The sequence below is a fragment of the Phoenix dactylifera genome, chromosome 10 (genome assembly GCF_009389715.1).
Source record: "Phoenix dactylifera cultivar Barhee BC4 chromosome 10, palm_55x_up_171113_PBpolish2nd_filt_p, whole genome shotgun sequence".
Lineage (NCBI taxonomy): Eukaryota > Viridiplantae > Streptophyta > Magnoliopsida > Arecales > Arecaceae > Phoenix > Phoenix dactylifera.
In genome coordinates, this window is record NC_052401.1 from 12,463,523 (window position 1) to 12,478,796 (window position 15,274).

Below are 15,274 nucleotides of genomic sequence, written 5' to 3' on the forward strand. Positions count from 1 at the left end.
TCCTACGCTCATAGGGGATTCCAAAAAGGTAACATGCATCACTATCGGAGGCCGTTTGACCTCCAAAATAATTCGCCGAAATTGGGACTTCGACACAGTTTTTTTGTAGTGCCGGAAAAATTTGTCGAAATCCGATTCTTCCTCTTTTAACCACCTCTACAACCCTTATCCGGCCCCTCTAGACTACATCCACCCTTTGTATAGCCTAATGTCATCAAAAGACTAGATAGGGACGGATATTTATCTTTTTCTTTTTGGAAATCGAGGTCCTTGCGTAGAGGGGAAGGAGACCTACGTTTTTTCCTTCAGCTGAAAGTGCAACTGGGATCCCTTTCCTCCTCGAATCCCCTTCCTCTTCTTCTTTCTTCTTCTTCTTCTTCTCTTTTTCTTTCTTTCTTTCCTCTGTTTCACGCCTGAGACTCCCTTCCTCTCTCTCTATTTCATTCCGTCTGAGACCAACTCAAACCCTCCAATTAAGTCACATCAAGCACTATTCACCCTTTGTTTAATATTATTAAATTTCCATTTTGCCCTTAACACTTCAACATATCTACAACTATGCCATTATCTTTTGATTTCTTCCAATTTTACCCCTTATATCAATTTTAAAGGACTATTCTATCCCTTTTTATATAAAATTTTTTTTTGGGGGTTATTACATCCTCCCCCCTTATATAAAATTCGTCCTCGAATTTAAAAGAGTAAATTACCTGATTACTCAAAGATGTGAGTGTATCTTCTCTTCATATTCTGCTCGGTGTGGTATTGGAAATCAAATGAATTGGGAGTGTTTTACCTTCTATCTCTACCACACAGGTAGGATACACATACTTCGCTTTTATACTATCCCCTACAGATGTACTAATAACTAAGGAAATATACATTAATATCTTATCTTTAGCTAATTTTTTAGCAAAATAAGGGGACACAAATGAATGGGTAGCTCCAGAATCAAATAACCCTCTAGCTTTAATCTTATCAATGAGGAGCATACCTGTCACAGTTGCATTCGATGCCTGTGCCTCCTGTGAATTTATCGTGAATACCCTTTCTTGCCCTCTGCCTACTGGAGCTGACAGTTGAGATGGTCCAGCACTCTGCTGTGATGTTTGTGCTTGACCTGTGCCTCTGCCTACAGGCTCCCTACTACTAGGCCTGTCCATCTGCATAGAAGGGTAGGATGCCAAAGGCACAAACTGCTGGGTGGCACTCTGCGGGCATTCTCTGGCAAAATGACCCGACTGTCCACATCTGTAGCACACTCTCTGGCCTATTCTGCATCTGCCAGGGTGCTGCTTCCCACATATGCCACACACTGGCCATGATTGGAACTCGGATTCAATTCTGGCTATAGTGACTGGAGGACGAGGTACTGATGGTAGAAAAGTATCTTGTGATTGACCTCTTCCCCTCCATTTCCTCTTACATGGGGCAGGTGGAGCTGAGCGTATAGACTGCTTCGTCGGGCCCTTCGGGAGATCTGCTCCCTCAGATCTATCTCTACTGCTTTGCTCCTTCCCCACACTCATTTTCCTCTGTTCTCTTTCAGCTCTTTCCTCTTTGTTTCTGATCTCCCACTGTTTTGCTTTATCTATCAGCCTAGACAAGGTGGGGACCTCTACTGCCAGTACTGCATTATAAAGCGGGGAAATCAAGCCCCGCCTGAATCTTTCTATCCTGGCAGCTTCAGTGGGGATGATGTAAGGAGCATACTTCCCCAATCTAGTGAACTCACGAGCGTACTCAGATACGCTCATTCCGGGCATCTGCTTCAGCCTCTCAAACTAAAGAGCCTGATTTTACCTCTCAGCCGGAGACAAAAACTCATCCATCACTGCTTGCCTGAACTCTTCCCATGTTGGAGGATTCCTACTGTACAATCTGTCCTCCACTTGTCTCTGGTACCAGTCCCGAGCATCTTCCTTCATTGTAAGCCCTACAAGTTCTATAGCTCTTGCATCAGAACAGGGCAATCTCCGTATCATCTTTTCAGTCTACTCCAGAAATCTCTAAGGATCTTCACCTTCTTCCCCCTTAAACTCCGGGGTTCTGAGCCTAAGAAATTCTTGTACAGTAATCCCCTTATCATCTAGAGCCCGCCAGGCCAAACTTCTTGGCACAGGTACAGGAGGTGAGATGGATACTACTGACGGGGCATGAGGTTTTTCCCGAGCAATCTGCTCTCTTAGAGCTTGATTCTCCGCCAGTAACTATTCCATCAATGCATCTCTACTTCCTACCTCTCATTGATCATTAATCCTCTGTCTATCAGCAGGAGGAGATTTTTCTCTTTGGGGCTCGACATGTGCAGAACCCGCATCCAATGCTATATCTGGCTCCATCCTCCTTCCAGGACGAGCAAGTCCTCTCCTTGGAGGTATTCTTTATATGTCTCTAAAAGAGTCAAAAAGAAAGGACGGTCGTTACACACTGAGTCATAATATATTTTACTGAATTATAAATGACTCATAAATTAATATACATAAAAATCCTATGCTCCATAGTATAATCTTATACTTAATCCTAACTCATCCTATTGCTCTGAAAGGATTCTTCTTTAACCTTTGCTCTGATACCAAGCTTTGTCACGACCCCCGCCCCGTTCCTGGCGGGCCGCCGCGACGGTCCTAGGGTGCGGGTAGGCATAAGGCCACCAGCCACCACGTAGAACCCTACTACCTATCAACCATCAATAAATTCTGAAAATTTTGGCATGATGCATGCACAAAATGATCACCTTTTCTATGGTGACCTGTCAGGATTATCTCAATACATATAACACACTACCTGTCAGAGCAGTAATCACATAATCTGTCACATAATAAACCTGGACAATATATAGCAATATATTATCACAGGCACACAAATGATCTGCACACACATATATATATACTTGCTTGCCAATCCATCCATGGTCAACCCATATCCACAACAGGATCTATGACTGTAACTATACACTATATACAACAGAAGGTTTATAATACACCAAAAGGGTATAAACCTCTATCTACATTATACTATACTATGGAGCGGCACAGCTAGCAGGCAATCTCTAACCCTGCTCCTCTCTATACAATACCTGCCCTGCAATCAAAAACACCAAACTTGGGAGTGAGTATATGAATACTCAGTGAGTGGAGTAGAGAGTACTATGCACATGAGATAGAATATAATTATGGCTCGAGATGAAATCTCAAGATCAATAACAAGATGAACATGATCTCAACATAGAGAATATGGAGTAAATCATCAATATCACCACAATCAATATCAACTTATCTAAAGCATATATGGAATAATCAAGTAAACATATATGCTACTCATGAATATGCTCAACAGATCATAATGCTGGAACATACAAATCAGGTGTCAATATGCGAAATCATCACTAGACAGCTGTCGGGAGGTGGGTTTTACGCCCCAGGCGAACCAGCAACAACTCCCCACTGTCACATGCATATGCAGGATAAGACACCATACTGATAATATAAATGCTAGACAGCTGTCGGAAGGTGAGTTTTACGCCCCAGGCGAACCAGCAACAACTCCCTATTGTCACATGCATATGCAGGATAAGACACCATACTGATAATGTAAATGCCAGACAGCTGTCGGAAGGTGGGTTTTACGCCCCAAGCGAACCAGCAACAACTGCCCACTGTCACATGCATATGCAGGATAAGACACCATACTGATAATGTAAATGCTAGACAGCTGTCGGAAGGTGGGTTTTATGCTCCAGGCGATGTTGGTTTACCCCCACACGCGTTGTGACGATCGCAGCGGAAAGACACGTGCGGGGGCGTTCATCTCATGAACGTTCTAGGGAACGTAGATTTCAAAAATTTTCTAGAGTTCTCTAACTCAGTTTTATGAAATCTAAAGGGGAGATTAAAATTAAAAGACATGATTAATTTCAGATCTACTACTTACCTTTGAGTGGGTAGAACTTCACCACTATCTGATGATCGTAGGATTTCTGGAAGAGGGTTCGCTTGAAGCCGTTCAAGTGTCCGGCCTCTACGGGTATCCACACGAAGCAGAATCCGATCCAAGCTCTCTATCTCACCGGGATGCTAGCTCCTTTGCAGAGATAACTTTTGATGGCTGATCTCCTCTCTTTCTTTCAAATCTTGAATATACTTGAGAGGAGGAAGAAGAAGGATGAAGAAGAGGAAGAAGCAAAGCCCCTGCAGCCTACTTTCTTTTCCCTGCGTTGGAAGGAGGAAAGGAGGAAGAGGAGGGCGCCATGGCTTCTTTTTCCCTTCTTCTTGCTGGCGGCTGAACCAAGGGAGGGAGAGGGTGGCCACGGCTCCAAGGGAAGAGGAAAAACTCTTGGGAGCCCTAGCTGCCGCCCTCACCCCTTTTTAAAGCATGAAGGGCTCCTACAAGTTAGGAGCCCTTGATTGCTTTCCAAGAGGGGCGCCGGCCCCTCTTGTGTTGCCGCACCAAGGAGGAGAAAGGGGAGGGGCGTGAGCCCCTCCCTTTTGTGTTGCCCTAATCCTCATCTAATGAGGATTGGGTGGCCCTAATTTGGTTTAGTCTCAATCCAAATAGGGTTTAACCAAATCATGAATCAATTGGGTTCAATCTATACTAGTCCTAATCCAATTAGAACTTGAGTGAACCATGACTCAATTGAACTCTTCAATCCTAACCCAATTAGGAGTCATGTTGATTCATTAGATTAATAATTAATTAGGACTTAAGAAACCCTAATCAAATTAGGACTTATTTAATTTTAGTCCTAATCTAATTAGGACTCTAATTTGAATCCGAAGTCCTAATCCGATTAGGACTCTAGGAATCCTACTCCAAGTAGGAATCCAATTTTAATTCAAAACTCCTAATCTAATTAGGATTGTAGGAATCCTATTCCAAGTAGGAATCCCAGTCCTACTCCAACTAGGATTCCCAGTCCTAATCCAATTAGGACTCTAGGAATCCTACTCGAAGTAGGATTTGCGTTTAAGTCCAATTAATTAATTCCCTTTATTCCTTCTTCAACTGAATATCAATCTAATTGATTACTTGTGATTCCTAATCACGATTCAACCATCGGATCGGTCAATACTTCTAATGTGTGTGACCCCATAGGTTCTACTCTGACTGGTAGTGAGATATATTATGATCTCTATCACAATATTATTGAAAACTCCTTTCAATGGATTGGAACGATTCCAACTCTACTCATTAGGGTTTATCGATCATCGAGATAATCCCTGTGAGTCCCACCATCCACCAGTGACACCTAGCAGCATGTAGTGGCTACCCAGTAGAATAGAATGATGAACCTCTAGGTGCAGTTATCGTGTGATACAGTCCCACTATCGTGGATCCCTACAGGACAGAGGTCATGGACAGCTCGTCAAACCCCATCGTCTGTCATATGTGAAGATTTATTTGACTCGAGTTCGATAGTGGAAAAACTCTTTCTCCACTTTATATTACTGCCCTGGCCAAGGTCTTAGAACTCAGTCTAACAAATCACATAGGATCACTCCTTATCTATCAAGGTCGATAGATTCCTTATAGGTGCATACCCTACTCCTACAGTGAACCTACTGCAGCCAATCTACACTGCATGGACCCATATGGCTAGAGACCATGTATGTGTGCAGTCAAACTACAATAACCTCACTGTGAGTAGCCGAAGCACCGCAGGTCAAAGGACCAGTCACACTACTGCAACATCAAGCAAGTCACTGACGAGTGGATAGACATCCAAGTGACTTCTTGTCTTGGTCACGCTCAGTACCCTTGTTCTCTAACAAGCACCTGCACTATCACTTCAGTGTCCCTACACTGTGGACTCAAGTCTCGTCCATCCAGAAGGAAAGTGATCTGTGCACTGATCGGATCGATCACCGTCCTCGTGATGATCCATTGATCAGGAGCATTTAGAAATTAATCACCAATGATACATGGCTCAAATTCTCAACTCTTGAGAATATGCATCATCATCTTATTAATTTCTTGGACGATTCATAGACACATAAACAATATGAATGAAAAGATGCCTTTTATTTATTCAATAATAAATAGTCAAGTACAAAATTATGTCCCTAGAATTAACAATGTGTCAGCCAGATTGGCTTCTAGGGCATACTTCTAACAATCTCCCACTTGCACTTAAGCCAATCAGCCATAAACCTAAGCCCCATCTTCTCAAGATGCGCTTTAGTTTTTCTGCCGACTTAGCTGCTTAGTGAATGGGTCCGCCACATTTTCTGTGGAGTCTACTCTCTGATCCTCTACTTATTTTCTTTCGAGGTAGTCGCTTATTAGGTTAAACTGTCGCTCTATGTGCTTCAATTTTTGGTGAGACCTTTGGCTCCTTAGCTAGTGCTATGGTGCCTTGGTTATCGCAGTAGAGTGTTTATGACATCTGATGACATTACACCTAACTCTGCAATGAACCTTTTAAACCAAAAGATTTCCACTGCACCCTTAGAGACGGCGTAACATTCAGCTTCTAAGGTAGAATCTATAATGATCGGTTGTTTGGAACTCTTCCAATTTACTGAACCACCATTGCACATATTCTGATGTAGACTTTCTATCATCAATATGTGTGCATCCTTCTACCTTCAACTCTGATATTCTCCCAAAGACCAAGAACATGTCCTTAGTTCTTCTCAAGTACTTAAGACTGTTCTCACAGCTATCCAGTGCTTTTTGCCTGGATCTGATTGATATATGCTCGTGACATTCACAGCATGTACTATATCAAGTCTTGTACATAGCATGGCATACATGAGGCTCCCTATTGTTGATGCATAGGGTATCTTGCTCATGCGTTGAATCTCTTCAGATGTGTTGGGGCACATCTTCTTGGAGAGATGAATTCCATGCCTTAGGGGTAAGAGACCCCTCTTGGAGTTTTCCATGCTGAACCTCTTTAGCACTCCCTCTATGTACATATGCTGTGATAGGACAAGCATCCTCTTAGATCTATCTTTATAGACCTTAATTTAAAATATAGGATGCTTTCCCAAGGTCTATCATGGAGAATTCTTTTTGACAACCAGACCTTGACCAAGGTTAGCATGGGAATATCATTCCCTATCAGGAGGATGTCGTCCACGTACAGTACGAGAAATACGACAGCGCTCCCACTAATCCTTTTGTAAACACACGGTTCCTCTTCGTTTTTGATGAAATCAAATGTTTTGATTGCGTCGTTGAAACGAGTGTTCCAACTCCGAGATGCATGCTTTAGTCCATAGATTGACCTTTGCATCTTGCAGACCTTGTGATCTCCATCACTGAAAGTGAAACCCAAAGGCTGTTCCATATGGATATCTTCATCAAGATATCCATTTAGGAAAGCAGTTTTTACATCCATCTGCCAGATTTCATAATCATGAAATGCTGCAATGGCAAGCAATGTTCGAATGGACTTTTAGCATGGCTACAGGTGAAAAGGTCTCCTGATAGTCAATGCCCTCGCACTGACTATACCCTTTCGCCACAAGCCTTGCCTTATAGGTCTCTACCTCTCCATTCGAACCTATCTTCCTTTTGTAGATCCATTTGCATCCAATAGGTATAATACCTTCTGGTGGATCTACTAAGGTCCAGACTTGGTTGGAATGCATGGAGTCTAACTCTGACTTCATAGCTTCCAACCATTTCTCGGAATCGATATCAGATATCGCCTCGTCGTAGGTTTTGGGATCCTGCGTGTGATCCCTATCTCCCACTAGGAACATTTTCTCGGTATCCTCTTTGTAGTATACCTAAGTATCTATCAGGAGGATGGGAGACCCTACTAGATCTGCGAGGTGGTTGAGGGATATCGTGTACTGGCTCTGTATGAATGGGTTTGATAGGATCCATGACTCGTTGCTTTTCAGAGACTTTCTCTTCAAGCTCAATTTTCCTCCCACTGCCTCTATCAAGGATAAACTGATTTTCCAAGAAGATGGCATGACGGCTCACAAACACATTGTGATCCTCCGAGACGGAAAAATTGTATCCTAATAACTCTTTAGGATATCCTATAAAACGAGCACTTATGGTCCTAGCCTCTAGCTTGTCTGCCTGTAGTCTCTTGACGTGGGCCGGACATCCCCAAATCTTGAGACGACCAAGACTTGGTTTCTTACCATGTCATATCTCATATGGTGCGGTAGGAATGGACTTTAGAGGGAACTCTATTCAACAAGTAAATAGCTGGAAATAGGGCATCTATCTAAAGAAACAAGGGTAAATCAGTGAACCTCATCATGTACTGGACCATATCAATAGAGTCCGATTCCTCCTCTCTGACACTCCATTGAGCTGAGGTGTACCAGGAGGAGTCCATTATGAAACTATACCATTCTCCTTGAGATAATAACAGAACTATCCACTAAGGTATTTACCTCTTCGATCTGATCGAAGAACCTTAGTGAGTTTTTCTGTATGTTTTTCTACTTCATATTTAAACTCTTTGAACCTTTCAAAAGTTTCAGATTTGTGTATCATACACATATCCATATCGTGAGTAATCATCGGTAAAATGAAGTAAAAATTACAATCCCTAGCCTGCACATCGAATGGGCCACACACATTAGTGTGTACTAGGATAAGTATTTCAGTGGACCTCCCTGTGTCCTACAAAGGATAACTTGGCCATCTTTCCTTGAAGGCAGAATTCACAAATCAAATATGACTCGAAAGTCAATGAGCCCAAAAGCTCATGTTTCCCCAATTTGTTTATTCTGTCTTCTCCTATATGGCCAAGCCTGAGGTGCCACAAATACTTTAGTTTTATCTCATTTTTGGATCTATTAGATCCTATGGTATTCACTGTTTGCTCAGATATATTCACAAATACATCCATATGTTTGTGATAGAGACTGTCAATCTTAAAACCATGTTGAATCAATTTAATAAAAAATTTTCTGTGCTACAGAAATCAAATTTCTGCTAGCAATAGGTAACAGTCCCTAAGTATCCTGAGCATATCTGACATACCTTCTGAAGGTCTGTCATCCTTCATGTTCTTTATGCTTCCCATGTATATAGAACAGTTCCTCTTCCAATGGCCGTCCATGATGCAATGGAAACATTTTTCCTTGCAATTGGCCTTTTCTTGGAACTTCCTTATTTGGCATTTTCTCGGTCTTCTGTTTCTTCGCAGGCTTTTTCTTCTTCCAAATAGACTATCTCTTGAAAGTAGAAACCAACTTGACAGCGAAAACGATGCCCCTTGAACTTCTTCAAGGTCCCTAAGTTAGTTACCAATTTATTTAACAATTCTATTTTAGTGCATACAACCTTGTTCATATGGTAGTTTACTATAAACTATTCATATGAAGCTGGAAGGGATTGCGGGATCATATCCATTTGCAATTCCTTGTGCATGGTCATGCCGAGCTTCTCAAGCTTCTCTAAGTCTTTTATCATGGTCAAACCATGATCATGGATAGACTGCCCATCACGCATCTTGGCCTTGAAGAGCCTCTTGGACATTCAAACCAAGCTGCGTGACTCTGATCACCATACAACTCTTGCAGGTGTTTTAATGTGTCCTTGGCAATCTTCATGTTCTCATGCTGGCATTGTAATGCATTGGACATGGATGCCATTGTGCAGCACCTAACTTTATTGTCATTGTTCGTCCATTTAACAAGCGTCTTACGCTGATCAGTGATCAGACGGATTGGTAATACAGGGATTCCATGGTCTAGCTGATACCCTAATTTCTCACAATTCAAAACTATTTTTTGAAATTTGCTGAGCCAGTCTTTATAATTGGGTTTGGTCAAACGGTTGTTTTATAGGATATGAGTTAAAAGTCTAGAAACTGTCTTTATAATCCTCAGAGAGTAAAGATTCTAGTTAGAATTTTGTACTTGATCCTAATTTGTTCTAAGGTCTTGTAGAACAAATGTAACTCCCACTATTTTCTCGAATTCCTCACACTCCCCTGGTAGGAAAACTGAAATCCCACACGACTAGGGTTTCTAGTGGGTACTGCGGTCCCACCGATTTACATGCCACCTCACCTAACAGTTATTGGTGACACATAGATTGATGAATGTACAACTCTTATATAATGCTTCTCAAGCATGTTGCAGTGTAACTTGGTCTCTAAGCCATGAAGACCTCACCTAACAGTTATTGGTCCCATTTCTTAGTTAAGTCAGACCCACCGTATAACCGTAGGAATAAAGTCGTCATTGGGTCCTCACCTAACAGTTATTGGTGCCCAACCCCACCTTTATCCTACAACATCTCATGTCTATAGAGAGGTCCAGCCCCCCGATGCAACTTGCCCACTGTGTCCAGCCGAGACAAATCAACATCAGAAAGACCTTAGCAGCTCTACTACAGTGGAAGACCTATTGACTTAATATTGGTTAATCAGGTCTTAGTGTTTGCAACTTGAGCTCTTCATAAGAGGTAATCGAACAATTGGCCAGGTAAGCAGGTGGGAGGCTCTCCTTACTTAGAGAGTAAGGTCCTAATTAAGTAACCACCTTTCATGCTTTCCTAGACACCAATTAGATCAATTAATCTAATATGACCCGCTCATGTTGGTTCACTCTCGACTTGATTGAGGAGATTTTAGGTCTCAAAAGATTTGCATTTAATGTAACAATCTATCCCAAACCAAATGTTATATAATTACATCTTATGCAAATGTCACATTGGTTCAAGTTTACATCCTATGTAAATATAAAACTGCTTTCATATGTTATGCGTTTACATCTTATGTAAACATCATATTGTTTAGGTTTACATCCTATGTGAATATGAAATCCTTTCACATGTTATGTGTTTACATCTTATGTAAATGGCATATTAGTTTAGGTTTACATCTTATGTAAATGTCCTAACCTATTTGGATTTTTATTCACATCTCATGTAAAAATTGCTTAACATATATATACATCTCATGTAAAAATTGCTTAACATATATGTACATCTCATGCATATATTAATTTTCTTTTAAGCACAATCCTAAACAAAATTATCCTTTAATAAACATGATTCTATGATTTGATCATATCTTATGCATATCATGCAAATATCAATTTTCTTTTAAGCTTAGGCATAAATAGAAATTTATCTTTCATGATCATGAATCTTTAAATGAATCTTATCACATACTTCTTATGTAATTTCAGATCTGGAAATTTTGATTAAATATGCCATCAACTGAAATTCTGATCATGCAAGATATGATTTTAATTATTGCAATCTCATTGTAATTAAAATTAATCATGCAAGATCTAGTTTTTCCAAACAAAATCTGCATGCTGAAATCTGAAATTTCAGCATGCAGAAATTTCAGCAAGCATATAAATTTTTCAGATCTAAGTTAAATCCTAATCAAGCCAATCAATTTTAATCTAAATCCCATAAACGCGGCTCTGATACCACTGTTGGTTTACCCCCACACGCGTTGCGACGATCGCAGCGGAAAGACACGTGCGGGGGCGTTCATCTCATTAACGTTCTAGGGAACGTAGATTTCAAAAATTTTCTAGAGTTCTCTAACTCAGTTTTATGAAATCTAAAGGGGAGATTAAAATTAAAAGACATGATTAATTTCAGATCTACTACTTACCTTTGAGTGGGTAGAACTTCACCACTATCTGATGATCGTAGGATTTCTGGAAGAGGGTTCGCTTGAAGTCGTTCAAGTGTCCGGCCTCTACGGGTATCCACACGAAGCAGAATCCGATCCAAGCTCTCTATCTCACCGGGGTGCTAGCTCCTTTGCAGAGATAACTTTTGATGGCTGATCTCCTCTCTTTCTTTCAACTCTTGAATATACTTGAGAGGAGGAAGAAGAAGGATGAAGAAGAGGAAGAAGCAAAGCCCCTGCAGCCTACTTTCTTTTCCCTGCATTGGAAGGAGGAAAGGAGGAAGAGGAGGGCGCCATGGCTTCTTTTTCCCTTCTTCTTGCTGGCGGCTGAACCAAGGGAGGGAGAGGGTGGCCACGGCTCCAAGGGAAGAGGAAAAACTCTTGGGAGCCCTAGCTGCCGCCCTCACCCCTTTTTAAAGCATGAAGGGCTCCTACAAGTTAGGAGCCCTTGATTGCTTTCCAAGAGGGGCGCCGGCCCCTCTTGTGTTGCCGCACCAAGGAGGAGAAAGGGGAGGGGCGTGAGCCCCTCCCTTTTGTGTTGCCCTAATCCTCATCTAATGAGGATTGGGTGGCCCTAATTTGGTTTAGTCCCAATCCAATTAGGGTTTAACCAAATCATGAATCAATTGGGTTCAATCTATACTAGTCCTAATCTAATTAGAACTTGAGTGAACCATGACTCAATTGAACTCTTCAATCCTAACCCAATTAGGAGTCATGTTGATTCATTAGATTAATAATTAATTAGGACTTAAGAAACCCTAATCAAATTAGGACTTATTTAATTTCAGTCCTAATCCAATTAGGACTCTAATTTGAATCCGAAGTCCTAATCCGATTAGGACTCTAGGAATCCTACTCCAAGTAGGAATCCAATTTTAATTCAAAACTCCTAATCTAATTAGGATTGTAGGAATCCTATTCCAAGTAGGAATCCCAGTCCTACTCCAACTAGGATTCCCAGTCCTAATCCAATTAGGACTCTAGGAATCCTACTCGAAGTAGGATTTGCGTTTAAGTCCAATTAATTAATTCCCTTTGTTCCTTCTTCAACTGAATATCAATCTAATTGATTACTTGTGATTCCTAATCACGATTCAACCATCGGATCGGTCAATACTTCTAATATGTGTGACCCCATAGGTTCTACTCTGACTGGTAGTGAGATATATTATGATCTCTATCACAATATCATTGAAAACTCCTTTCAATGGATTGGAACGATTCCAACTCTACTCATTAGGGTTTATCGATCATCGAGATAATCCCTGTGAGTCCCACCATCCACCAGTGACACCTAGCAGCATGTAGTGGCTACCCAGTAGAATAGAATGATGAACCTCTAGGTGCAGTTATCGTGTGATACAGTCCCACTATCGTGGATCCCTACAGGACGGAGGTCATGGACAGCTCGTCAAACCCCATCGTCTGTCATATGTGAAGATTTATTTGACTCGAGTTCGATAGTGGAAAAACTCTTTCTCCACTTTATATTACTGCCCTGGCCAAGGTCTTAGAACTCAGTCTAACAAATCACATAGGATCACTCCTTATCTATCAAGGTCGATAGATTCCTTATAGGTGCATACCCTACTCCTACAGTGAACCTACTGCAGCCAATCTACACTGCATGGACCCATATGGCTAGAGACCATGTATGTGTGCAGTCAAACTACAATAACCTCACTGTGAGTAGCCGAAGCACCGCAGGTCAAAGGACCAGTCACACTACTGCAACATCAAGCAAGTCACTGACGAGTGGATAGACATCCAAGTGACTTCTTGTCTTGGTCACGCTCAGTACCCTTGTTCTCTAACAAGCACCTGCACTATCACTTCAGTGTCCCTACACTGTGGACTCAAGTCTCGTCCATCCAGAAGGAAAGTGATCTGTGCACTGATCGGATCGATCACCGTCCTCGTGATGATCCATTGATCAGGAGCATTTAGAAATTAATCACCAATGATACATGGCTCAAATTCTCAACTCTTGAGAATATGCATCATCATCTTATTAATTTCTTGGACGATTCATAGACACATAAACAATATGAATGAAAAGATGCCTTTTATTTATTCAATAATAAATAGTCAAGTACAAAATTATGTCCCTAAAATTAATAATGTGTCAACCAGATTGGCTTCTAGGGCATACTTCTAACAGGCGAACCACAACAATTCCCTACTGTCACATGCATATGCAGGATAAGACACCATACTGATAATGTAAATGCTGGCTAGTATCCAGAACAGAAATCCATCTCACATCTATATACTAAACGGCACTTCGCGAGAATTCTACATCCGCGGAAAGCCATACTGCACCTCGCGTGGTCTTACTATGCCCGACGGCAAGCAGAATATAAGTTGTAGGACCGGCCGATCCTACGCCTAGGGCCGTGTCCCCCCTAGGAGGGGACTGGGCTCCGCCCACCCAGAAGGCTACTATGTGCACAAAGGCCGATGTTCAAGCCCCATCGACTATAGGTGTCCTGCAGATACTGCCAAGTCATGCATAAATGCCATAATGCACCCTCCCAATACTCTACTAAAAAGGAGGATAATCAAGACTACCACTCACTCGATCATGACCCAATCATAAATTAACATCAGGATTGTGAGTGAGAAGTCAAGGGAGTGCAATGCAACTCAATATACCATGAAGAAGGGCTCTACAAATCTTTGAAATAGAGAAAATGAAATCAATTTACAAAAGAAGTCATTTCACAATTCGGATCCAATTTAACTACTCATAAAGGAGTATAATCAAGGCTACCACTCACAAGTCTTTGAAATAGAGGAAATGAAATCAATTTACAAAAGAAGTCATTTCACAATTCAAATCCAATTTGACTACTCTTCCACCCTTTGTAATTCCTCTCAATGTTCCCTCAAATGCGTGCACAAGATAATCAAGTATGGAGGAACAAGATTATAGAGAAATCTACTACAATATCAATCAATATGCACAAGTGGAATCAATTCACACTTGGCGATATTCATGAAAATGAATTAAGGATGCTCATGGTGCAAAGTACATGACTCCCACTCACCTGTCAATCCGGTACAGTCCTGATACACGTTCAAAACTTTATGGTAGGCAGTAGGGGGCTTCTTCTTCTTGCTTCCTAACTTCTTGCCTAGCTGAAACATACATTAATCATGCTCTTAGTTTTGTATCAAGGGCCTATTATCTATGTATCAATCATAACATAGAAGGTTTTAGTTGACTCAACTCCCCCCTTCCCTAAATCTTTTTTTTTCTTTTTTTTTATTTTTCTTATTAATTAACTCACCATTTATGTGTATTAGGGACTCCTTTGCACAAGTACAAGGTCTCCCTTAGCCTAATCTAGGCTTAATACCCTATTATGGCATGAAATTTCTTATTTTCCCACCCGGATGAACAGTAACCCGGACCGACAGCCGGTTACTTCATCCCGGGTTTGATCCACTTTCCAGACTCCAAATTTGATGAATTTTTTACCTAACATCCTACGCTCATAGGGGATTCCAAAAAGATAACATGCATCACTATCGAAGGCCGTTCGACCTCCAAAATAATTCGCCAAAGTTGGGACTTCGACACAGTTTTTTCGTAGTGCCGGAAAAATTTGTCGAAATCCGATTCTTCCTCTTTTAACCACCTCTACAACCCTTATCCGACCCCTCTAGACTATATCCACC